At 50.5% G+C, this 24,525-nt stretch overlaps 1 protein-coding gene across 6 annotated transcripts in view; it reads right to left on the bottom strand.

The window, feature by feature from the left end:
* LOC134349858 (tripartite motif-containing protein 2-like) overlaps positions 1–19,195 on the bottom strand; it is a 96,403-nt gene extending 77,208 nt beyond the window's left edge. For all 6 annotated transcript variants that reach the window (XM_063054822.1, XM_063054818.1, XM_063054816.1 and 3 more), the window contains exon 1: positions 19,024–19,195. The gene's annotated coding sequence lies outside the window, so the exon portion shown is untranslated. The remainder of the gene's footprint in view (positions 1–19,023) is intronic.
* Between the last annotated feature and the right edge of the window lie 5,330 nt (positions 19,196–24,525).

Raw genomic sequence — 24,525 nt, 5'->3', positions numbered from 1 at the left:
CAAGGTTTTGCACAAGGACTTCTAAGGTGTAGAGGGACTTGGGAGTCCTTGTGCAAGACTCCCAGAAGGTTAATTTACAGGTTGAGTCTGTGGTGAAGAAGGCAAATGCAATATTGGCATTTATCTCAAGGGGAGCAGAGTATAAAAGCAAGGAGATAATGCTGAGCCTTTATAAGACACTAGTCAGCCAACACTGAGAGTATTGTCAACGGTTTTGAGTCCCACATCTCAGAAAGAATGTTTTGTCATTGGAGACAGTCCAAAGGAGGTTCACAAGGATGATTCCAGGAATGATGGGGTTAACCTATGAGGAGCTTGTGACAGCTTTGGGCCTGTACTCACTGGAATTTAGAAGAATGCAGGGTGATCTCATTGAAACCTACCGAATGTTGAAAGGACTAGATAGAGTGGATGTGGAGAGGATGTTTCCTATGGTGGGGGTATCCAGAACTAGAGGGCACAACCTCAAAATTAAGAAGCGACCTTTCAGAACAGAGGCAAGGAGGAACTTTTTTTTAGCCAGAGATTATTAAATGGGTTAAATGCTCTGCCACAGACTGCTGTGGAGGTCAAATCTGAGCGTGTATTTAAAGCAGAAGTTGATCGTTTTCTGATCAGTCAGGGCATCAAAGCATACGGCCAGAAGGCAGGTGTATGGGGTTGAGTGGGATCTGGGATCAGCCATGATGGAATGGCAGAGCAGACTTGATGGGCTGAATGGCCTAATTCTGCTCCTATGTCTTATGGTGTAAGGTCTAGAGTTTCCACTGTTCCCTCCCCTGTAATCTTGGGCAGGTCAAAGGAAGGGAATGGTCAACAATTCAAGTCAAGACCTTAATTCAGAATCTGATGTAGGGTATCTCTCTAAAACATCAACTATTCTTTAAACTCAAATAGTTTAAACATTATGTACCCTTTTACATCACAAAAACCCAACAAGAAAAGTGGTCTAGTTGTGGTCAACAGAAACATCATATCATACTGGATGGAAAGAGGAGCAACACTGGCTACAGCCAACCCAAAAAGAGCCAATCTCTCAAACTTCAGCCAAGGGCTAGCACAAGAGAATGAAAACGAAACACGAGAAACACACATTAAGATTGTTAAACCACCGGGGGTGAGTGTCAAGGAAAAAACTACCCAGAGGTAACATGGGCCCATTCCAGACTAAGACAAGAGACTGTACTTTGAAGAAAAAGAAAATGATAGAGAAATTAAACATAGAGCAGTGGAGGACCAGAGTGAATGGGGAGCTTAAAAATATCAGCAGCAGTAACAATCCAATGAGCTAGAAAGCCAGTAGATCGTTGGACCTGGAGTATTGCGGGAAAGTGGATGAATTCAATGGCATCACACAGACTGCAAGGTAGAAAATGTAACTGAAATATAGAGGAAAGAAAGTTCATCAGTAGTTATATTTCATTAGGAGTTTGAGGAGACTTGATACATCAAAGAACTCGCAGTTGTACTGTGGAGAGCTTTCTAACTGGTGGCATTGCTGTCTGGTATGAAGGGACAACCACACAGAATCAGAAAAAGCTGCAAGTTACAAACTCAGTCAGCTCCATCGTGGACACTAACCTCCCCGGCATCGAGGACATCTTCAAAGGGCGATGCCTCAAAAAGCTGACATAAGACATAGGAGCAGAATTAGGCCATTTGGCCCATCCAGTCTGCTCCACCATTCAATCATGGCTAATCTTTTTTTTTCTCCTCCTCAACCCCAGTTCCCAGCCTTCTCCCCACAAAATCTGATGCCATGTCCAATCAAGAACCTATCAATCTCTGCCTTAAATACACTCAACGACCTGGCCTCCACAGCTGCACATGGCAACAAGTTCCACAAGTTCACCACCCTCTGGCTAAAGAAATTTCTCCACATCTTTGTTTTGAATGGATGCCTCTCTATCCTGAGGCAGTGCCCCCTTGTCCTAGACTCTCCCACCATGGGAAGCATCTCTTCCACATCTACTGTGTCTAAGCCTTTCAACATTCGAAAGGTTTCAATGAGATCCTCCCTCATCCCTCCAAATTCCAGCTGTAGACACAGAGCCATCAAACATTCCTCATACAACAATCCTTTCATTCCTGGAATCATCCTTGTGAACCTCCTCTGGACCCTCTCCAATGCCAGCACATCTTTTCTAAGATGAGGAGCCCAAAACTATACACAATACTCAAGATAAGGCCTCACCAGTGCCTTATAAAGCCTCAGCATCACAACCTTGTTCTTATATTCTAGATCTCTTGAAATGAATACTAACATTGCATTTGCCTTCCACACCACCGACTCAACCTGCAAGTTAACCTTTAGGGTGTTCTGTACAAGGACTGCCAAATCCCTTTGAATCTCAGATTTTAGCATTTTCTCTACATTTAGAAAATAGACCGTGTGGTGACCCACTTTCTGGCACACACGAACCAGCTCACAACAGCGCGCACAGGCAGAGGGCCAGCCCCAAAAAGGGCGCCAGGCCATCTTCACCAGCAGGGGGAAAATCCCGCGTGCAGAAAGGGTCTGGGAATATGCATTCCCCACAGCAGTCTTGCACCAGGGAGGGTGGGAACAGGAAGGCTTTAAAGCAGGCCGCGAAGTTTGAATAAATCTCTTTCATCGCAACTCTAACTCACCGACTCCGTGTGGTTATTCTAGCGCTGCGTGTAGCACACCGCTACAATTGGTGACCCCGACGACCCAAACAATATTTGGACCAGAGATGACCGACGCTACATCTGTTCACACAGTTTCGTTAAAACTGCCAAGCTTCTGGACGCTGCGACCCCAATTATGGTTCGAACAAGCAGAAGCACAGTTCCACATTCGGTAGATAACCTCGGAGTCCACTCGCTACTACTACGTGCTGAGCTCACTCGACCAGGAGACTGCTGCACAAGTTGAGGAGTTTATACAGTTGCCCCCGGAGGACAGCAAATACACAGCATTCAAAGCACTGCTCATAAGGACTTTCGGACTTTCACGGCGCGAACGAGCACGCCGCTTAATGTACCTGGATGGTTTGGGAGACAGGCCGCCATCAGCCTTAATAAACGAGATGCTGGCCCTGGCTGAAGGACACAAACCCTGCCTCATGTTTGAGCAGGCGTTCCTAGAGCAACTGCCCGAGGACATATGCCTGCTGCTGTCCGACGCAGATTTCAGCAAACCCCGGGAGGTGGCGGCCCGAGCAGATGTGCTGTGGAATGCCAGGAAAGAGAGAGGGGCATCCGTCGCACAGATCACCAAGCCGCGTGCCCAACGACAGACCAGACCAGGCCCGGCAGCAGAGCCTACAAAACCGGCGACGGGAGTGAGGAGCCCAACGAACAATGGTGTTTCTACCACCAGCGGTGGGGCACAGAGGCCCGCCGCTGCAGACCACCCTGCAAATTCCCAGGAAACGCCAGGGCCAGCCACCACTGATGGCTACGGCGGCTGGCCATCAGGACAGCCTCCTGTACGTCTGGGACAAGCAGTCGGGACGCCGCTTTTTGGTCGACACCGGAGCGGAGATCAGCGTCTTACCTCCAACGAGTTACGACACCCGCAACAGGGAACCGGGACCCACCCTGAGGGCCGCAAATGGCAGCACAATACGAACCTACGGCACCTGCACGGTGCGGCTACAGTTCAGCTCCAGCCGGTTCACATGGGACTTCACACTGGCCACCGTGGCCCATCCACTCCTGGGGGCAGATTTTCTACAAGCCCACAGCCTGCTGGTCGGCCTGCAAGGGAAGCGATTAGTCCACGCCAAGACTTTTCAAACGTTCTCCCTGGGTGAAGCACAGTTGCCAGCCCCACACCTGGACTCCATCACGCTGTCCGACGACGAATTCACCAGGGTCCTGGCGGATTTCCCATCAGTACTGACACCGCAGTTCACGGCAGCCATGCCCAGACACGGAGTACAGCACCACATCCCGACCCAGGGACCACCCCTCCACGCCCGTGCTCGAAGGCTTCCCCCAGACAAGCTCCGACTGGCGAAGGAGGAGTTCAAGAAGATGGAGGAATTGGGGATCATACGACGGTCCGACTGCCCATGGGCCTCCCCCCTTCACATGGTGCCCAAGGCAACGGGGGAGGATGGAGACCATGCGGTGACTACCGCAGACTGAATGAGGCTACAACGCCAGACCGCTACCCTGTGCCGCACATTCAAGACTTCGCAGCAAACCTACACGGCGCAAGGATCTTTTCCAAGGTAGACCTCGTCCGGGGATACCATCAACTCCCTGTACATCCGGACGACATCCCCAAAACAGCACTTATCACCCCATTCGGACTTTTCGAATTCCTCCGAATGCCGTTTGGTCTAAAGAATGCCGCACGGACTTTCCAGCGGCTAATGGACGCGGTGGGACGCGACCTGGACTTTGCATTCATCTATTTGGACGACATCCTCATAGCCAGCAGTAGTCGGCAGGAGCATCTGTCCCACCTCCACCAGCTCTACTCCCACCTGAGCGAATTCGGCCTTACAATCAACCCAGCCAAATGCCAGTTCGGACTTGATACCATCGACTTCCTGGGCCACAGGATTACTAAAGACGGGGCAACCCCGCTGCCCGCCAAGGTAGACACGGTCCGCAACTTCCCCCGACCCAACACAATCAAAGGCCTGCAGGAATTCGTGGGTATGGTGAATTTCTACCACTGTTTCCTCCCCTCAGCAGCCCGAACCATGCGACCCCTGTTCACTCTAATGTCGGGTAAGGGCAAGGACATTATCTGGGACGAAGAGGCCGCAGCCGCTTTTGTTAAAACCAAAGAAGCCTTGGCAAAGGCCGCGATGCCAGTGCACCCCAGAACGGACGTTCCTACTGCCCTCACGGTGGACGCATCCAACACAGCAGTCGGTGGAGTACTGGAACAACTCAGAGGGTCGCTGGCAACCCCTGGCGTTCTTCAGCAAACACCTACGACCTGAACTCAAATACAGTGCTTTCGACCGGGAGCTATTGGCACTATACCTGGCAATCCGGCATTTCAGGTACTTCTTAGAAGGTAGGCCCTTCACCGCGTTCACAGACCACAAACCGCTTACCTTTGCGTTCATGAAGGTGTCCGACCCCTGGTCGTCCCGCCAGCAGCGACATCTGTCCTACATCTCCGAGTACACGGCGGACATCCGGCATGTCTCTGGAAAGGACAACGTCGTGGCGGACGCACTTTCCAGACCTACCATACAGGCCTTGTCCCAGGGGGTGGACTATGCAGAGCTGGCAGAGGCACAGCAGGCAGACACTGAGATCCCCAGTTACAGGACTGCAGTCTCCGGTTTGCAGCTCCAAGACCTCCCCGTAGGCCCAGGTGAGAGGACCCTACTAGACGTAGCTACCAGCCAACCCCGCCCCATTGTCCCAGCAGCCTGGCGCCAGCGGGTTTTCCAGTTCATTCACAACTTAGCGCACCCCTCCATCAGGACAACCGTCCGGCTGGTCGCCAACAGGTTCGTGTGGCAAGGACTGTGTAAACGGGTCAGTGAATGGGCCAAAACGTGCATGCAGTGCCAAACGGCCAAGGTGCAGTGGCATACCAAGGCTCCGCCGCAGCGGTTCGAACCCACCCGCCGGAGGTTCGACCACATCCATGTGGATATCGTGGGGCCCCTGCCAGTGTCACGAGGAGCGCGGTACCTCCTAACTATGATAGACCGGTTCACCAGATGGCCAGAGACAGTCCCGCTCACCGACACCACCTCCGACTCCTGCGCCCGAGCACTGATCGCAACCTGGGTAGCCCACTTCGGGGTACTGGCCCACATTACCTCCGACAGCGGCGCCCAGTTCACCTCCAGCCTGTGGTCGGCTATGGCCAACCTTTTAGGATCTCAGCTACACCACACAACTGCCTACCACCCACAGTCAAACGGACTAGTGGAGCGCTTCCACCGTCACCTGAAATCGGCTCTCATGGCCCGCCTGGAGGGGCCTAACTGGGTGGACGAGCTTCCCTGGGTCCTGCTCGGAATCTGCACGGCGCCCAAAGAGGATCTGCACACCTCGTCGGACGAGTTGGTGTATGGCGCACCCCTGGTCGTCCCAGGAGAGTTCATACCAGCCCCAAGGGGGCAAGAGGAAGAACCCACAGCAGTCCTGGACAGACTACGGGAGAGGCTCGGTAACCTGGCCCCCATACCCACTTCACAGCACGGACAGAGCCCGACCTGCGTACCCAAAGACCTGCAGAACTGTAAGTTTCTTTTTGTACGACGGGGCGGACACCGGGCACCGCTACAGCGGCCCTACGAGGGACCGTTTAAGGTGATCAGGAACAACGGGTCCACGTTCGTGCTGGACATTGGGAGGAGAGAGGAGGTTTTCACAGTGGACCGACTCAAACCGGCCCATGTGGACTTGGTGCAACCGGTCCAGGCTCAGGCACCGCGGTGCAGGGGCAGACCTCCCAAACAGAGGCCGATCCAGACTGTGGACTTTGGGGGAGGTATCGCCGATTCTAGGGTGGGGGGGTTATGTGGCGACCCACTTTCTGGCACACACGAACCGGCTCACAACAGCGGATGCAGGCAGAGGGCCAGCCCCAAAAAGGGCGCCAGGCCATCTTCACCAGCAGGGGGAAAATCCCGCGCGCAGAAAGGGTCTGGGAATATGCATTCCCCACAGCAGTTCCACCCCAAGGAGGGCGGGAACGGGAAGGCTTTAAAGCAGGCCGCGAAGTTTGATTAAATCTCTTTCATCGCAACTCTAACTCACCGACTCCGTGTGGTTATTCTAGCGCTGTGTGTAGCACACCACTACAACCGCACATTTATTTCTGCTACCAAAATGCATGACCAGGCATTTTTCAACACTGTATTTCATTTGCCACTTTCTTGTCCATTCTCCTAATCTGTCTTAATCCTTCTACAGCCTACCTATTTCCCCAACACTACCTGTCCCTCCACCAATCTTCATATCATCTGCAAACTTGGCAATAAAGCCATCTATTTCATCATCTAAATCATTTATATACAGCATAAAAAGAAGAGGTCCCAACACCAACTCCTGCAGAACACTACTAGTCACTGGCAGTCAACCAGAAAAGGATCCTTTTATTCCCACTCGCTGCCTCCTACCAATCAGCCAATGCTTTAACCATATAACTTTTCTGTAATACCATGGACTCTTAACTTGGTAAGCAGCCTCATGTGTGGCACCTTGTCAATGGCCTTCTGAAAGTCCAAATATACAACATCCACTGCATCCCCTTTTTCTATCCTACCTGTAATCTCCTCAAAGAATTCCAACAAGTTCATCAGGCAGGATTTTCCCTGAAGGAAACCATGCTGACTTTATCCTATCCTGTCCTGTGTCACCAAGTATTCCATCACCTTGCCCTAACAATCGACTCTAACATCTTCCCAACCATTTTGGTCAGGCTAACTGGTCTATAATTTCCTTTCTGCTGCCTTCCTCCTTTCTTAAAAAGTGGAGTGACATTTGCCATTTTCCAGTCCTCTGGCACCATGCCACAGTCCAATGATTTTTGAAAGATCATTTCTCATGCCACCACAATCTGTAACACTACCTCTTTCAGAACCCTAGGGTGCAGTTCCTCTGGTACATTTAGGTCCTACAACTTTTTGAGCACCTTCTTCCTTCTGATAGTAACTGCACCCATTTCTCTGCCTTCCTGCACTACAACATCTGGCACACTGCTCGTGTCCTCCACAGTGAAGACTGATGCAAAATACTCATTTAGTTCATCTGCCATCTTTATAGGCCACCATCACCCAGGAAATGCCCTTTTCTCATTGCTACTATCGAAGAGGAAGTACAGAAGCCTGAAGACACACACTCAATGTTTCAGGATCAGCTTCCCTCCCTCCACATCAGATTTCTGAATGGATAATGAACCCATGACCACTACCTCACTATTTTATTTTTTCCTCTCCCTTTTTGCACTATATATCTTCATGTAATTTATATTTTTATGTACTGCTGCTACATAACAATAAATTTCACGACATATATCAGTGATATTGAACCTGATTATGATTCAGAGAAAAACAATCACAGGTCAGTTAGTCTGACACCAGCAGGAGAGTGCTGCAATCTATTGTTAAAGACGAGGGTTCATGCACTATAACACTGATGTTAACCAACAGAGTACACTGAGAGGGAGGGTTCGGTGGACCAGCTGATGTGGTGAGGTTGGAACTGAGTCGAGTGCCACACAAGAGATTATTGAACAAACATAGAGCAAGCTATTGATGGTAATATCCAGAGGTGAGCTAAACAGGCAGCTGAACGGAGGACTATACGGGCCATTTCTGGTTTCAAGAGCCGTGGCCAGAGTTGGGTGAGGCAATCTGCCTGCATGCTTTGGATGAAGGGATGAGCTATGACCGATCTGTGATAAAAGTTGGGTGTCAGCATGAGCCGTGAACAGGGTACAGGGAAGCTTCGAGTGAACACAGATGGTGTAAGTGGAGCAGCAAGGAAGAGGCAGATGGAACACAACATGATCATCTTCTCGCTGTTAAAAAAAATTGCAGAGGTGAAATAGATCTTAAAACAGTGGAAGGATAGAAGGCACTGGTGTTCAGAGACCACAGTGTCCTTGCAAAGCTGAAAATGAATTTAATATCAAAGTACATATATGTCACCACATACAGCCCTGAGATTCTTGCAGGCAATCACAATAAATGCAAATAACACAAAAGAATCTGTGAAAGACCGACCCAAGAGGACGGTCAAACAAATTGTGCAAATAGAAAAATGGGAAAAATATAAATAGTAATAATAAATAAGCAATAAATATAGAGAACATGAGATGAAGAGGCCTTCAAAGTGAGTCCAATGTTATGGGAATAGTTTAGTGATGGGTGAACGAAGTTATACCCTCTGGATACCAACCACCAAGTTAAAGCAAGCCTGTACTGAAAGCAGGGAATAGATAGATTCAGCCTGGGCAAAGAGAAGCAGGTAACGTTCCAGGTCTGGGACTGTTACCAGAGGATTCAAATACAAGGAGCAAGGACATCTCACTCCATCTATATTCATTCATGTGACTTTAACACCAAAGACAAAGGTTGCAGGTGCAGTGCAACATCACCATCTGTAGGCTTTCTCTTGTTTAGAAGTACATTGTCATTGTCTAGTCACTAGAATACTACAGTCACAAACAGGCCCTTCAGTCCCTCTAATCCATGCCAAACTATTAATCAGCCTTCTCTCATCGACCTGTACCCGCACTATAGCCTTTCATAACCCTCCCATTCACGTACCTGTCCAAATTTCTCTTAAAAATTTTCCTGGCATAATTTAGATATTACTATTTAATTATTTATGGTTTTATTACTATTTAATTATGGTGCAACTGTAATGAAAACCAATTTCCCCCAGGATCAATAAAGTATGACTATGACTAAAATGCTAAAAATGAGCACGCATACACCATTTCCACTGGTAGCTTGTTCCACATTCTCACTATCCTCTGAGTGAAGAAGCTCCCCCTCATGTTCCACTTGAACATTTCACCTTTCACCCTTAACCCATGACCTCTAGCTCTAGTCTCACCCAACTTCAGTAGAAAAAGATCTACCTACATTTACCCTATCTATATCCCTAATAATTTTGTATACCTCCATCAAAACTCCCTTCAATCTACATTCCAAGGAATAAAGTTCTAACCTATTCCTTTCCTTATTCTTTGTGATTGGACTACTACACAGTGAGGTCTTTTCCAGGGATGCCTAACTGAAGTTTAAATTCTCCCTTCAACAGGAGTTCAGTGAAACCTCTCACTGCCCCCCTCTGTGATCTCTGCTGTCATCCGACTCTGACCATGTGCTCAGAGACCCCCTACCATAGCCACGTATCCTTCTGTGATCGTCTTTGCCACCATCTTCTACGCCACCTCCAATTGAATCCCACCACCAAGCACATATTTTCATCGCCGCCGCTCCCCCCCACTTATTGCTTTCCAGAAGGATCACTCCCTACGTGACTCCTTTGTCTATTCATCTACCACCCGCCCCCCCCCCCCGCAACCCAACTGATCTCCCTCCTGGTACTTATCCTTCCAAGCAGAACAAGTGCTACACCTCCTCCCTCACTACCATTCAGGGCCCCAAACAATCTTTCCAAGTGAGGCAACACTTCACCTGTGAGTCTATTGCTGTCTTCTACTGTATCCGATGCTCCTGGTGTAGCCTCTTGTATATCTGCAAGACCCGACGCAGATTGGGAGCTTCACTGAACACCTACACTCCACCTGCCAGAAAAAGCTGGATCTCCCAGCGGCAACCAATTTTAATTCTACTTCCCATTCTGACACAAAGCAATAAGACTATAAAACACAGGAGCAGAACTAGACCATTTGGCCCGTCGAGTCTGCTTTGCCATTCAATCATGGCTGACCCTTTTACCCCCCTCCTCAACCCCATTCTCCTGCCTTCTCCCCGTAACCTTTGATGCCATGTCCAATCAAGAACCTATCAATCTCTGCCTTAAATACACCCAACCACCTGGTCTCCACAGCTGCATGTGGTAACAAATTCCACAAATTCACAACCCTTTGGCTAAAGTAATTTCTCTACATCTTTTTTAAATGAATGTACCTCTACCCTGAGGCTGTGCCCTCTTGTTCTAGACTCTCCCATCACGGGAAACATCCCTTCCACATCTACTCTGTCTAGGCCTTTCAAAGGTTTCAATAAGATTCCCTGTCATCCTTCTAAATTCCAGCAAGTACAGACCCAGAGTCATCAAACTTTCCTCATATGATAACCCTTTCATTCCCGGAATCATCCTCGTGAACTGCCTCTGGACCCTCTCCAATGACAGCACAGTTTTCTGAGATGAGAAGCCCAAAACCATTCACAATACTCAAGGTGAGGCCTCACCAGTGCCTTATAAAGCCACAGCATCAAATCCCGGCTCTTATATTCAAGATCTCTTGAAATTAATGCTCACACTGCATTTGCTTTCTTCACCACTGACTCAACCTGCAAGTTAACTTTTAGGCTGTTCTGCACAAGGACTCCAAAGTCCCACTGCATCTCAGATTTTCGGATTTTTTCCATGGTTAGAAAATAGACTGCACATTTACATTTACTACCAAAGTGCATGACCATGCATTTTCCAACATTATATTTCATTTGCCACTTTCTTGCCCAATCTCCTAATCTGTCTAAGTCCTTCTGCATCCTACCTGTTTCCTCAACATTACTTGCTCCTCCACCAATCTTCGAATCATCTGCAAACTTGGCAACAAAGCTATCTATTCCATCATCTAAATGACTGATATACAGCATAAAAAGAAGTGGTCCCAACACCGACCCCTGCGGAACACCACTAGTCACTGGCAGCCACCCAGAAAAGAAACTATTTATTCTCACTCGCTGCCCCCTACCAATCAGCCAATGCTCTAACCATGTTACTAACTTTCCTATAATACCATGGGCTCTTAACTTAGTCAGTAGCCTCATGTGTGGCACCTTGTCAAAGGCCTTCTGAAAGTCTAAATATATAAGATCTACTGTATCCACTTTATCTATCCTACTTGTAATCTCCTTAAAGAATTCCAACAGGTTCATCAGGCAGGATTTTCCCTGAAGAAAACCATGGCTTTGTTCTATCTTGTCCTGTGTCACCAAGTACTCCATCACCTCACCCTCAACAATTGACTTTAACATCTTCCCAACCACTGAGGTCAAGGTAACTGGTCAGCAATTTCCTTTCTGCTGCCTTCCTCCTTTCTTAAAGAGAGAAGTGACATTGCAGTTTTTCAGTCCTCTGGCACCATGCCACAGTCCAATTATTTTTGAAAGATCATTACTAATGCCTCCGCAATCTCTACCGCTATCTCTTTCAGAATCCTTGGATGCAGTTCATCTGGTCCAGGTGACTTATGTACCCTTAGATATTTCAGCTTTTTGAGCACCTTCTCCCTTGTAATAGAAACTTCTATTCCTTCACACACTACATCTGGCACAGTACTCGTGTCTTCCACAGTCAATCCATGGCATCCTCCACTATTGTGATGAGGCCACATTTGTGTTGGAGGAGCAATACCTTATAGTCACTCTGTGTAGCCTCCAAACCTGAAGATATTGACATTGATTTTTCAAACTTTCGGTAACGCCCTCCCCCTCACCAATCCCCATTCCCATTTCCCTCTATCACCTTATCCCCCTACCTACCCATCACTTCCCTCTGGAGCTTCCCCCTTCCCTTTTTTCTATGACCTTCTGTCCTTTCCTGTCAGATTCCCCCTTCTCCAGCCTTTACCTCTCTCACCAATCGACTTCCCAGTTCTTCCCTTCATCCCCTTCCCCTTCCTGGTTTCACCTATCACCTACCAACTCGTATTTCATAGAACCATAGAAACTACAGCACAGAAACAGGCACTTTGGCCCTTCTTGGCTGTGCCGAACCATTTTCTGCCTAGTCCCACTGACCTGCACACGGACCATATCCCTCCATACACCTCCTATCCATGTATCCGTCCAATTTATTCTTAAATGTTAAAAAAGAACCCGCATTTACCACCTCGTCTGGCAGCTCATTCCATACTCCCACCACTCTCTGTGTGAAGAAGCCCCCCCAATGTTCCCTTTAAACTTTTCCCCCCTCACCCTTAACCCATGTCCTCTGGTTTTTTTCTCCCCTTGCCTCAGTGGAAAAAGCCTGCTTGCATTCACTCTATCTATACCCATCATAATTTTATATACCTCTATCAAATCTCCCCTCATTCTTCTACGCTCCAGGGAATAAAGTCCTAACCTATTCAACCTTTCTCTGTAACTCAGTTTCTCAAGTCCCGGCAACATCCTTGTAAACCTTCTCTGCACTCTTTCAACCTTATTTATATTCTTCCTGTAATTTGGTGACCAAAACTGAACACAATACTCCAGATTCGGCCTCACCAATGCCTTATACAACCTCATCATAACATTCCAGCTCTTATACTCAATACTTCGATTAATAAAGGCCAACGTACCAAAGGCTCTCTTTACGACCCTATCTACCTGTGATGCCACTTTTAGGGAATTTTGTATCTGTATTCCCAGATCCCTCTGTTCCACTGCACTCCTCAGTGCCTTACCATTAACCCTGTATGTTCTATGTTGGTTTGTCCTTCCAACGTGCAATACCTCACATTTGTCAGTATTAAACTCCATCTGCCATTTTTCAGCCCATTTTTCCAGCTGGTCCAAGTCCCTCTGCAGGCTCTGAAAACCTTCCTCACTGTCTACTGCACCTCCAATCTTTGTATCATCAGCAAACTTGCTGATCCAATTTACCACATTATCATCCAGATCATTGATATAGATGACAAATAACAATGGACCCAGCACTGATCCCTGTGGCACACCACTAGTCACAGGCCTCCACTCAGAGAAGCAATTCTCTACCACCACTCTCTGGCTTCTTCCATCGAGCCAATGTCTAATCCAATTTACCACCTCTCCATGTATACCTATACCCCCCCATCTTCTTACTCTGACTTCTCATCTTTTTTTCCCTCAGGCCTGGTGAAAGGCCTTGGCCCAAAATGTCGACTGTTTACTCTTTTCCATTGATGCTGCCTGGCCTGCTGAGTTCTTCCAGCAGTTTTGTGTTTGTTGCAACCTTTCCCTAGAACTCAAGACCCAACAACACCATCACTTTCCAACCAACACTAAAGAAACAGGCAGAGACCACTCAAGCCCTTCTACTGAGATCATGGCTGATCACTCACGCTCAGTACCAAGGGATGCATTATCACCAGAAGACACAAATAATAAGTGGTTTTGGCCAGATCCTGAATCATTAATCAGCAGGAAGAGTTGTTAACCTCAGCATTTCACAAGGAACATGATGCATGAGGTGCCGGAACTTTGAATAAGGTGCTGATGAAGATGGTGAGAGCTCTGGTTTAACCGATTCTGTGAAACGGAAGGGGGTGAGATGTGGTTTCCGTACTGCAGGAGGGAGAAGGTGAACAGGGAAAGACCAATTACACAGGCAAACATCAGCAGTGGGGGCATTGCCTAGACCTGCAATAAAGGACACACATCAAACCCAGCAGAAAGAATAATATCCACTGAGCACAATCAACAATTTATGGTAAGTCATATTAGGGTTCCTCTGGAGTAGTTGGGGATATTCCCAGCAGTGGGGATGAGAAAGACCAGTGAATGCGATGGGGTGGCTCTGTTGATACAAAATACAATTAAATCCTTAGAAACAGATTCTGCTCACGTTATAAATCAATGATTTGGATTGCGGATGATACAAAGATAGACAGGGGCAGGTAGTGTTGAAGAAGCAGAGAATCTGCAGAAGGATTTAGATAGATTAGGAGAATGGGCAGATGGAATACAGTGCCAGTAAGTGTACGGTCATGCACTTTCGTAGAAGGAATAAAGGCAAATAAAGGAATAAACAGAGGAAATTCAAAAATCAGAGCTGCAAAGTGCAGGAATCCCTAAAGGTTAACTTGCAAGTTGAGGAACATTGCATTTGCTTTCCTTACCACCACACTGGAGGACCCACACACACACTGACCCTCACTGGGGGATGGACCCACACACACTGACCCTCACTGGGGGATGGACCCACACACACTGACCCTCACTGGGGGACGGACCCACACACACTGACCCTCACTGGGGGACGGACCCACACACACACTGACCCTCACTGGCGGACGGCCCCACACACACTGACCCTCACTGGGGGACAGACCCACACACACACTGACCCTCACTGGGGGACAGTCCCACACACACATTGACCCTCACTGGGGGACAGACCCCCACACACTGACCCTCACTGGGGGACGGACCCACACACACTGACCCTCACTGGGGGATGGACCCACACACACACTGACCCTCACTGGCAGACGGACCCACACACACACTGACCCTCACTGGCAGACGGACCCACACACACTGACCCTCACTGGGGGACAGACCCACACACACACTGACCCTCACGGGGGACAGACACACACACACACTGACCCTCACAGGGGACGGACCCACACACACACACTGACTCTCACTGGGGGACGGACCCACACACATACTGACCCTCACAGGGGACGGACCCACACACACACTGACCCACACACACACTGACCCTCACTGGGGGACGGACCCACACACACACTGACCCTCACTGGGGGACGGACCCACACACACACACTGACTCTCACTGGGGGACGGACCCACACACATACTGACCCTCACAGGGGACGGACCCACACACACACTGACCCTCATTGGGGGACGGACCCACACACACACTGACCCACACACACACTGACCCTCACTGGGGGACGGACCCACACACACACTGACCCTCACTGGGGGACGGACCCACACACACTGACCCTCACTGGGGGACGGACCCACACACACACTGACCCTCACTGGGGGATGGACCCACACACACTGACCCTCACTGGGGGACGGACCCACACACACTGACCCTCACTGGGGGACGGACCCACACACACACTGACCCTCACTGGCGGACGGCCCCACACACACTGACCCTCACTGGGGGATGGCCCCACACACACTGACCCTCACTGGGGGGCGGACCCACACACACACTAACCCTCACTGGCGGACGGCCCCACACACACTGACCCTCACTGGGGGACGGACCCACACACACACTGACCCTCACTGGGGGACGGACCCACACACACTGACCCTCACTGGGGGACGGACCCACACACACTGACCCTCACTGGGGGACGGACCCACACACACACTGACCCTCACTGGCGGACGGCCCCACACACACTGACCCTCACTGGGGGACGGACCCACACACACACTGACCCTCACTGGGGGGCGGACCCACACACACACTGACCCTCACTGGCAGACGGCCCCACACACACTGACCCTCACTGGGGGACGGACCCACACACACACTGACCCTCACTGGGGGACGGTCCCACACACACATTGACCCTCACTGGGGGACAGACCCCCACACACTGACCCTCACTGGGGGACGGACCCACACACACTGACCCTCACTGGGGGATGGACCCACACATACACTGACCCTCACTGGCAGACGGACCCACACACACACTGACCCTCACTGGCAGACGGACCCACACACACTGACCCTCACTGGGGGACAGACCCACACACACACTGACCCTCACGGGGGACAGACCCACACACACACTGACCCTCACAGGGGGACGGACCCACACACACACACTGACTCACTGGGGGACGGACCCACACACATACTGACCCTCACAGGGGACGGACCCACACACACACTGACCCTCACTGGGGGACGGACCCACACACACACTGACCCACACACACACTGACCCTCACTGGGGGACGGACCCACACACACACTGACCCTCACTGGGGGACGGACCCACACACACACTGACCCTCACTGGGGGACGGACCCACACACATACTGACCCTCACAGGGGACGGACCCACACACACTGACCCTCACTGGGGGACGGACCCACACACACACTGACCCTCACTGGCGGACGGCCCCACACACACTGACCCTCACTGGGGGATGGCCCCACACACACTGACCCTCACTGGGGGGCGGACCCACACACACACTAACCCTCACTGGCGGACGGCCCCACACACACTGACCCTCACTGGGGGGCGGACCCACACACACACTGACCCTCACTGGGGGACGGACCCACACACACATTGACCCTCACTGGGGGACAGACCCACACACACTGACCCTCACTGGGGGACGGACCCACACACACTGACCCTCACTGGGGGATGGACCCACACACACACTGACCCTCACTGGCAGACGGACCCACACACACTGACCCTCACTGGGGGACGGACCCACACACACACTGACCCTCACGGGGGACGGACCCACACACACACTGACCCTCACAGGGGATGGACCCACACACACACACTGACTCTCACTGGGGGACGGACCCACACACATACTGACCCTCACAGGGGACGGACCCACACACACACTGACCCTCACTGGGGGACGGACCCACACACACACTGACCCTCACTGGGGGACGGACCCACACACACATTGACCCACACACACACTGATCCTCACTGGGGGACGGACCCACACACATACTGACCCTCACAGGGGACGGACCCACACACACTGACCCTCACTGGGGGACGGACCCACACACACACTGACCCTCACTGGCAGACGGCCCCACACACACTGACCCTCACTGGGGGATGGCCCCACACACACTGACCCTCACTGGGGGGCGGACCCACACACACACTGACCCTCACTGGGGGGCGGACCCACACAAACTGACCCTCACTGGGGGATGGCCCCACACACACTGACCCTCACTGGCAGGGCGGCCCCACACACACTGACCCTCACTGGGGGGGCGGACCCACACACACACTGACCCTCACTGGGGGACGGTCCCACACACACATTGACCCTCACTGGGGGACAGACCCACACACACTGACCCTCACTGGGGGACAGACCCACACATACTGACCCTCACTGGGGGATGGACCCACACACACACTGACCCTCACTGGGGGACGGACCCACACACACACTGACCCTCACTGGGGGATGGACCCACCCACACACACACTGACCCTCACTAGGGGACGGACCCACACATACACACACTGACTCTCACTGGGGGACGGACCCACACACATACTGACCCTCACAGGGGACGGACCCACACACACACTGACCCTCACTGAGGGACGGACCCACACACACACTGCCCCTCACGGGGGACTGACCCACACACTGACCCTCACTGGGGGACGGTCCCACACACACACACTGACCCTCACCGGAGGACGGACCCACACACACACACTGACTCTCACAGGGGACGGTCCCACACACACACTGACCCTCACTGGCAGACGGACCCACACAATTGATGTTCCATCCAGGGTTAGCCTTAGGCACAGACACTAAACCTGGTGGGAGGAGGACTGTGTCCGAGGGTGGGTGACAGGGGATGGGAAGGGTGTGCAGACTCATTGTGAGTGATGGCCCAGCAGGGAGAGGTCTGAGTGACTGAGGAGCAGGGCGCTGAGGGAGATAGGGGGAGGGGGAAGCAGAGGGAGACAAGTGGGGAGATGGAGGGTCAATCCGGTCAGTGACCCCACACACACTCCGCACCAATGCAGAGTCTCAATGGAATTCAGGGGCTTGTCAACCCAACCACCAGAATCCCACTCATATCACCCTGTCCCCATCCCTCCCATCAACACCCGCCCTTCACCACCACCCCTCCCCTGAACACCACCCTCCCATAATCCCCACCCCTTCCCGATCAGCCCTCTCCCTCCATCAACCCCACCCCATCACCCCATACCCCTCCCCTCCCATCAAACCCCCCTTCACCACCACCCCTCCCCTTACCCCCTTCCCTCTCATAATCCCCAACCTCTCCCCATCACCCCTCTTCCTCCATCAACCCCACCCCATCACCCCCTACCCCTCCCCTCCCACCACCCCATACCCCTCCCCTCACCCCCACCCTCCCATAATCCCCACCCCCTCCCCTCACCCCCTACCCTCCTATAATCCCCACCCTCCCCATCACCCCTCTCCCTCCATCAACCACACCCCATCACCCCATATCCCTCCCCTCCCATCACCTCGCACCCCTCCCTCCCATCCCAACACCGCGTACCCCTCCCCTCACCCCCTACCCTCCCATAATCCCCACCCCTCTCCCTCCATCAACCCCACCCCATCACCCCGTACCCCTCCCTCAGCCACAAACTGTGACCCACGCTGGCTATTCTCTGCTACCAGGGGACGGCCCCGTTAACTCCGCCGATCCTGAGGCCGGAGCCGCCCGGCCAGCCCATTCTCGAGCCCCGGGGCCACTCCCTCGCCGCTAATCCTGAGGCCTGAGCCGCTCCCAGCCCGGGTCTCGGACACCGGGATCAGCAGCCGGTGCAGCCCCTCCTAGCCGTGATACCCCCGTCGTCGCGACCGGCGGCTCCCTCTCTCCGCTTGCCAGCCCGCCCACAGGCCCCGGACACAGAGACTCACGGTGCCGCTCATGGCCGCGGGATGCGAGCCCCGGCTGCGGGAAGCGGCGGCGCCAGAGGCCGAGGACGACGGATCCGTCTGCCGATCCACCCGCCGATCCCTCCTCCCGGCACTCCCGATCCCCCGGTCCGGTCCGTCCGCCCGCCGCCGACCGCTGACTGCGGGCACTGACGTCAGGCTGCAGCAAGGCGGTGCCGGGCGGGGGCGGAGCGGCTCCGCCCCGGGGAGGGACCGGGCACCGAGCACCGGTGGAGGGGGCCGACAGCGGCTGCTTACCGGGCACCAGGAGCGAGCTGGGGCGGGGCTCACTCCGGGAGCGGTGCGTGGAGAGGGCTCGCACCGGCTCAACACAGCAACAATGCCCGAACACCACATCACTGGTGCACCAACAACGCCTGGACTGTACTCCCACCAATGCAGCAACAATGCCCAGGCAGTGTATCCCTAATGCAGCAACAATGCCTGAACCCAATATCACTAATGCAGCAACAATGCCCGGAGCAATACTCCCACCAATGCAGCAACAACGTCCGGTGTAATACATGATCCCCTCCCCATGCAGCAGCAATGCCCGGCATAGTACATTCATCAATGCATAAACAATATCTGGTGTAGTATATCCCCAAGACAGCAACAATACCCTACTCAATTAATGTGGCTCAATTAATTATCCAGATATTATCCAGTACCCTTCTGCTAATGCACTAATAATGTTCTCTGCCACCAATGCAGCAGAAATACACCATTCAATAGCAGAGACTCAAAATAATGGGACGTCCTTTTGGAACAGAGATGATGAAGATTTTCTTCACCCAGAGGGTCATGAATCTGTGGAATTCCATAAGGCACAGAGTCTGGCCCTGTAGCTCAGAAGGGAGGGAAAGGAAGAGGATGGCAGCAATGATAGTGGACTCTATAGTCAGAGGAACAGATAGGTGACTCAGTGAAAGCGAAAATGGAACACGGATGGTGGTTTGCCTCCCAGGTGCCAGGATCTGAGATGTTTCTGGACTCATCCACAATAACCTGAAAAGGGAGGGTGAGCAGCCAGAAGTTGCAGTACATATTGGTATCAATGACACAGAAAGAAAAAGGGGTGGAGGAGGGCCTGAAAACAGACTACAGCGAGTTAGGAAGGAAGCTGAGAAGCAGGACCTCAAGGGTAGTGATCTCGGGATAACTGCCTGTATCACGTGCCAGTGAGGATAGGAATGGAATGAGGTGGCAGATAAATGCGTGGCTGAAGAATTGGAGCAGGGCCAGGGATTCAGATTTCTGTACAGTTGGGACCTCTTCTCTGGCAGGTGTGACCTGTATAAAAGGGACAGGTTGCACTTGACTGTAAGGGGGACCAATATTCTTGCGGGCAGATTTACTAGAGCTGTCGGGAGTCGGTTAAACTAATATGGCAGGGTGATGGGAACGGCAGGTATTATGACAGAACTGAGCAGGTTTACAAGCAGATGATGGGTGTGACATGAATGTAAGGAAGGACAAACCGATGATTGGGTACAAATGCAGACAGAGCAAACAGTTAAATTGTACCACAGGCAAAATTCAAAAGGGCGAAAATTGCAGGACTGAAGGTGAAATGCACGTAGTATTTGGAATAAGGTGGACGAACTTATGGCAGAGTTAGAGATTGGTCAGTATAAAATTGTGGGCATCACTTAGTTGTGGCCGAAAGAAGCCTAGGTATTGGTAGCTTAATATTAGAGGATATACTTTGTATCGAAAGGACAGGCAGGAAGGCACAGGCGTTGGTGTGGGCCTGTGATACCCTGCTGGTCAGTACCTGACCATGTAAAAGGTGGTGAACCTGTGATCCTGCAATAGTCACTACCTGACACTTGGAAAGGTGCTCCCTTGTTTCTGTTTCTGTCAGCAATCTGCTTCCTTCTCAATGACAACACCTTCCTGCCAATTCCTTCACCTTTAATTCTGTGCGCGTTAATCTCTTACATGGAATGTTATTGAAGCTTTGTGAAAATCCAAATACACCCCACCCACTCAGATGCTCTGCTGGCTTCACTGCCAAAGCATGTAGTCAGAAAAAGGCCAGTAACATCATGACGGATCCCACCCACCCTGCTCATGTGCTGTTTGTCTTAATCCCAGCAGGAAGGAGATATGTTGCATCCAACCACCAGACTCACAAACAGCTACTTTCCCCGAGCAGTACGTCTGATCACACCTCCACGGACTAAATCACCACCACACCACCCTGCCCATCCCCTCCCTCAACCATTACTACTTTATCATTTCCCATCAGGAACCTTACAGTACTGTGCCAAAATCTTAGGCATGTACCATTTATATAGGTAGGGTGCCTCAGACGTTTGCACAGTACTCTCCCACACTCCTTCTGCAGCGCTCCTCTCTCAACATTCCCAACATCCTTTGTTCCTGCCAGAATACCAAGTTTGCTTTCTGCTCCATATTGACAAATGCAGTACTGTGCCTCCCTATATATTTGTTCCTAAGACTTTTCATAGTTCTGTACATATTGACTCTCCTATGCCTTGCATTACTTTACGGACATACAATAGTCTATGTCCATAAGCCCTCTATATATATATATATATATATATATATATATGTGTGTGTGTGTGTGTGTGTGTGTGTGTGTGTGTGTGTGTGTATATATAGTGTTTTTTTATTATTGGGTTCTTTATCTTATTGTGTTGTTTTGTGCTGCATCAGGCTGGAGTAACAATTATTTCATTCTTCTTGACATGTGTACTGTAAATGACATTCAATGCTTATTCATGGTTAGGATGAAAAAGTCAGTGGATTGATTAGTAAGTTTGCAGATTGCACTCAAATTTGTGGAGCTGTGGATAGTGAGGAAGTTTGTCAATAGACAGAGTGGGATCTGTGGACAGATGTTTATTTTGGGAGGTCAAATATAAGGGGAAATTCTACAGTAAATAATAGGACCCTCAGAAGTATTGATGTACAAAGGGATTTTGGGGTACAAGTCCACAGCTCTCTGAAAGCGGCCAGACAAGTGGGTAGGCTGCTAGAGAATGTGTTTTGCATGTTTGCTTTCAATAGATCAGGCTTTCATTTGAAAAGTTGGTAAGTAATGTTGGAGCTGCACAAAACTTTGGTTGGATAATATTTGGGGCATCGTGTGCAGTTCTGGTTGACAGACTATAGGAAGGATGAGAAAACTTTGGAGAGTGTGCAGAATGTACAAACTTGGGTTGTTTTCTCTGGAGCCGAGGGGAGACTTGATAAAAGTTTCTAAAATTAAGATTAGAGTAGATGGTCAGAGTCTTTCTCCCAGGGTAGAAAGGTCAAATGCAGGAGTGGTTTATAAGGAAAGGAGAAAGGTTAAAGGAGATCTGCAGGGCAACATTTTTTGCAGAGTGGTGGGTTGCTGGAGGCAGATAGAACAGCACTCCAAGGCATGGAATGGAGATTCTGCAGATGCTGGAAATCCTGAGCAGCACCCACAAAATGCTGGATGTCAGCAGCATATATGGAAAAGAAGAGAGGGTTGGCATTTTGGGCCAAGCCCCTTCATCAGGACAGGGTTTCAGCCCAAAATGTCAACTGTTTATTCCTCTCCATAGATCTTCTTGACCAGCTGAGTTCCTGCAGCAGTTTGTGTGTGTTACTCTGTAATAGAGGGACACGGGTCATCTTCAGTCAGACAGGATTCATTTAGTTTTGCACCATGGTCGGTATGTATTTCACAGGCCAAAGGGCCGTTCCTGTGCTGTACTGTTCCAATGTTCTATGTTACAGTACATACTCTCCAATCCAGGCAGCATCCTGTGAGCAATGTCTGCACCCTCCCCAAAGCTTCCAGGAAAGAAGTGACGGTGACCAGAGCTGCACACCATACTCCAGATCCGGCAGAGACAAACATTTACACAGTGCTACCATGACTCTGGCATTGGGAAAATCAGGCCAGCGTCAAATCGTAAGAAAGGGAATTTGTTGAATGCCTATGAGTTGGCGTTTTAGAGCAGCTTCTGCTTGAGCCTAGTAGGGGAAAAGCTATCTTAGATTGGGTGTTCTGTAATTACCCAGATCTTATTAGGGAGATTAAAATAAAGGAAGACTTCGGAGAAGTGTTCATAATATAATTGAATTCATACTGCAACTTGGGAGGGAGAAGCATGAGTCACATGTTTCAGTATCACAATAGGATAATGGGAATTACAGAAGCATGAGAGAGGAGCTTGCCCACATGGATTGGCGGGGATGATGGCAGAGCAGAGATGGCTGAAGTTTCTGGGGAAAGTTCACAAGGCAAAGGATAGCTATGTCCCACAGAGGAAGAAGTTCTCAAATGGCAGGGGTAGGCAAGCATGATTGACAAAGGAAGTTAAGGACTGCATAAAAGCCAAGGAAAGGGCATATAAGGTAGCAAAAGTGAGTGGGAAGTTGGATTGGGAAGCTTTTAAAATCCAACCTAAGGCAACTAAAAAAGCTATAAGAGGGGAAAAGATGAAATATAGATAGATAGATAGATAGATAGATAGATAAATAGATAGATAGATAGACAGACATACTTTATTGATCCCGAGGGAAATTGGGTTTCGTTACAGTTGCACCAACCAAGAATAGAATATAAATATAGCAATATAAACCATAACTAATTAAATAATAATATGTAAATTATGCCAGATGGAAATAAATCCAGGACCAGCCTATTGGCTCAGGGTGTCTGACCCTCCAAGGGAGAAGTTGTAAAGTTTGATGGCCACAGGCAGGAATGACTTCCTATGACACTCTGTGTTGCATCCCGGTAGAATGAGTCTGGCTAAATGTACTCCTGTGCCCAACCAGTACATTATGTAGTGGTTGGGAGACATTGTCCAAGATGGCATGCAACTTGGACAGCATCCTCTTTTCAGACACCACCGTCAGAGAGTCCAGTTCCATCCCCACAACATCACTGGCCTTACGAATGCCAGTGATGTTGTGGGGATATGAGGGCAGGCTAGCCAATAATATAAAGCAGGATACCAGAAGATTTTCTCAGTTAGATGAAGAGTAAAAGGGAGATGAGAGTTGATATTAGACCACTGGAAAATGTTGCTGGTGAGATAGTAATGGGGTCAAAGAAATGGCAGATGAACTTAGAGGGTACTTTTCATCAGTCTTCACTGTGGAAGACACCAACAGTGTGCAGGAGGTCTGTGAGTGTCATGGAGCAGGAGTGAGTGACATTACTATTACAAGGGGAAAAGTGCTAAGCAAATTCAAATGTCTTAAGGTGGATAAATCACTTCAACCAGATGGCCTACATCCCAGAGCCTGAGAGAGGTTGCTGAAAAGATAATGGATGCATTGGTCATGATCTTTCAAGAATCACTTGATTCTGGCATGGCCCTGGAGAACTGGGAGATTGTAAATGTCACTCCACTCTTTAAGAAGGGAGGTAGGCAAAAGAAAGGAAATTATAGGCCAGTTATCCTCACCTCAGTGGTTTGGAAAGTGTTGGAGTCCATTACTAAGAATGAGGTTTCAGGGTACTTGGAG

Source organism: Mobula hypostoma, chromosome 7, assembly GCF_963921235.1.
Source record: "Mobula hypostoma chromosome 7, sMobHyp1.1, whole genome shotgun sequence".
NCBI classification, from domain to species: domain Eukaryota; kingdom Metazoa; phylum Chordata; class Chondrichthyes; order Myliobatiformes; family Myliobatidae; genus Mobula; species Mobula hypostoma.
The sequence above is the reverse complement of the archived record's forward strand: the minus strand, read 5'-3'. Positions and strand labels throughout refer to the sequence as shown.